The sequence below is a fragment of the Lytechinus variegatus genome, chromosome 16 (genome assembly GCF_018143015.1).
Source record: "Lytechinus variegatus isolate NC3 chromosome 16, Lvar_3.0, whole genome shotgun sequence".
NCBI lineage: Eukaryota > Metazoa > Echinodermata > Echinoidea > Temnopleuroida > Toxopneustidae > Lytechinus > Lytechinus variegatus.
This window is the reverse complement of record NC_054755.1, coordinates 5,672,821-5,676,123: the sequence shown is the minus strand read 5'-3', so window position 1 is coordinate 5,676,123 and position 3,303 is coordinate 5,672,821. Positions and strand designations below refer to the sequence as shown.

The 3,303-nt window shown below is 30.8% G+C and overlaps 1 long non-coding RNA gene across 1 annotated transcript; it reads right to left on the bottom strand.

Annotated features, from left to right (window-relative positions):
- Positions 1-567: 567 nt before the first annotated feature.
- Positions 568-2,668, bottom strand: LOC121430067. Its single transcript, XR_005971996.1, has 4 exons — positions 2,641-2,668; positions 1,883-1,910; positions 1,287-1,328; positions 568-601 (listed from the first exon to the last, which is right to left on the bottom strand). It is a non-coding gene; the product is annotated as an uncharacterized LOC121430067 (long non-coding RNA).
- Positions 2,669-3,303: the final 635 nt, after the last annotated feature.

Below are 3,303 nucleotides of genomic sequence, written 5' to 3'. Positions count from 1 at the left end.
GACTACGGCTCCTATGATTACCACTACAGGGACATCAGGGAAGACCAGATGGGCTATATATATATATATATATATATATATAAGTTTTATATGTTGTATTATACTCATTGTGCTGTAAGAAAATGAAATGTTAATTCAGCACTTACATTGCTTGTATAGTGACTTCACTACTTTTGTAGTTTAAATTTGAACTAGAAAAAATGCATATGTCCCTTTTTTTAGGTCTGAATATAAAAAATCAGCTCGCGCTTCGCGCTTGAGTTATTCGATTACTGAGAAAAATATTTCAATGGCCCAGTCCTGTTAGATCATTATACTTTCGCACACCCACTAAGTGACTCAAAATGTTTGCTGGTTCCCCCCCCCCCCACCACATGCCGTGACCCACGATTCGCCAATGGCCTAGATTATAGGTTACTATAAGTTATTATAGGTTAGAGGTTACTTTAAATTCACTTTTTCTTCATCTCTATTGCACCCCTTTTTCGCCTTCTTATCTCGTCAATGATCGATGAATACAAACTCATTCAAAACATGAAAACGATTATGTGTTGAATCTTAACTTACTTCTTGGATTGAAATTCCAACCTTGTTCTCAAACCTGAAAAAGAAAATAAAGAAAAGCTATGCATTTTATATGAAATTAGCACGTACTATTTTTCATATTGTGAAACTACATTGACACCATGCTCGTTCTAAAAAAACACGAACAAGTTTTGTTTCTCAGTTTTGGTGATTTGGCCACTTTCATTGCAAAAGGTGTAAAAAAAATACAAATATCGAGATAAGACATACTTTCTCAGCATTGATTGAAATAAAGAAAAATACAATCTGTAAAATTAGAATTATATTCTTTTAATTATACATATATATAAACTCTTCAAAAAAGTTTGGAAATGAATAGGTCATTTCATTTCTTTTAAAATGATACCCTACATGATATGATTCACATGGAGGAGCAGTGACTTGAAATGTGGGGCAAGGTCAAAATTCAAAAGTTGCAAAATGACACAAAACTGGAAGTCACTGTTCTTTATATATATATATATCTTAAAGTTTCACGTATTGGCTACTCTAATGGTAACAAAATATGCTGACGATAATGCTTTCAATATATATATATATATATATATATATATATACATATATATGCGTGTGGGGTATATGTGTACACACATAACATATTTCTTGCAATATGACCAGAAATAGCTGTATTTTTAAATGATAAACAGTAATGATAATGACAATAATAATAATTCCGTGGATCCTTTTTACTTATTACTTACACGAACACCAACTGTCACGAATCAAATCAAATCAAATCGAAACTGAAAATGAAGTGGAAAAATAAAAAAACATTATGCATTTTTATATCAAAAGGGTATCAGAATTAGCAATATCAAGAATGGGTATACTTAGATACATGTATATAATTACATAATGAAAACTCAAATTGCAAGAATATTTTGCGCAAACTGATTTGAAAACGGGATGTTTTAAGCATCCTGTGATCCTTTTGAGTAAATTAATATTAACAGAACAGTTTAAATTTCATATGATGTCATGAAAGTCTCTTTTAACCGAAAACGGCAATGACATTAATGGTAATGATAAAAATCAATGATAAATCCTACAACAACCAGTGGTGGATCCAGACAAGGGCATATATTTGTAAGGGAATATGTCATTCATATTTCAGCATTCTTTTCGCTGGTAGAATTATTAATGGGGGCTGTTAATTTGTTTTATACCAAAATGCCTACTCCCCTCTTGTGAAAAATGCTGGATCCGCCCCTAACAACAACTTTAGTGATGATAATAATAGTAATACTAATAATATTGATAATGATTGTTATGATCCGGGTAAATAACTTATACTTACTCTGAACGATATACGAATACGTAGCAACCTGAAATTGAAATTGAAAAGAAAGAAACGCTATGCATTTTATCTAAAATCAGCATGTGATAATTTTCATATTGTTGAAAGTTTGGTGACACGTCAGTGAACACCTTGCTCATTCACAAAAACACAAACAAATTTTATTTTTCAGTTTGGGTGATTTAGGCTACTCGCCTCTAATGAAAAGGGTATCAAGATATATATATATATATATATATATATATATATGTATGTATGTGAGTGTGTGTATACATGTGCATTTATATTATACATATATATTCTGTATACATAATAATGGAAATATAATTGAGATGTTAATTACAGTGAAAATACATGTTGAAGGTACTTCAAAATCGACTGATGATTAACTGTTTTGGGTCTAGTTTGAAGGTGCATTAGTGCACAAGCATGGTATCAACATTTCAATAAGAGATGCCCCCTGGTCGGGCCAGTCCCCTGTGTAAACAAAAATAAACCCGTCAATGTGGCAAAATCATACTTTTAGAGGTATGATAAAGAATTTAAAATTGATCATACTTAATTGTGCCAACAAAATGATACTGGCTTGATGATGATGATGATGACAATGATGATGATGATGGCAATGATGATAATGATGATGATGATGATGGTGATGATGATGATAATGATGATAGTGATGATGATGATGATGATGATGACAATGATGATGATAGTGAGGATGATGATGATTATCCGGGTAAATCATTTTTACTTACTCAGATAATTATGATGAACGAAGCAAGCTGAAATTGAAAATAAAGAAACACTGTATTTTTATCTGAAATTCACGTCTGATATTTTTCATATTGTTGAAAGTTGGGTGACACGTCAGAGTGATTGGGCTCATTCACAAAAACACGAACAAATTTTGTTTTTTAGTACGCGCCTACAATGAAAAGGATATCAAACTTACGAATATCAAGTTGGCGCCTGTACTTACAAAGCCTGGATACATTAAATATGATATATATATATATATATATATATATATATATATATATATATATATATCACTCTATAAAGGAACTAGAATATTTGACATGTTAATTACATTGGAAATAGATTAAAAAAAACGTTTAAGGTACTCGAATGATTACTACTAGTTTTGGTCTCTTTTGAAGGTGCATTTAAAGGGATGGTCTGGTATTTATTACTGAATAAATACCAGAATACTGAATATTAAAATTCACTGAGCAAAATGCTGAAAATTTCATCAAAATCGGATAACAGATAATAAAGTTATTAAATTCTAAACTATCAATATTTTGTGAAAACAGTTATATGCACATCATCATGAATATTCATCAGGTGAGCTGATGATATCACAACCCCACTTTCCTTTTGCTTATGTTATTACATTAAATCAGCAATGTTTCATT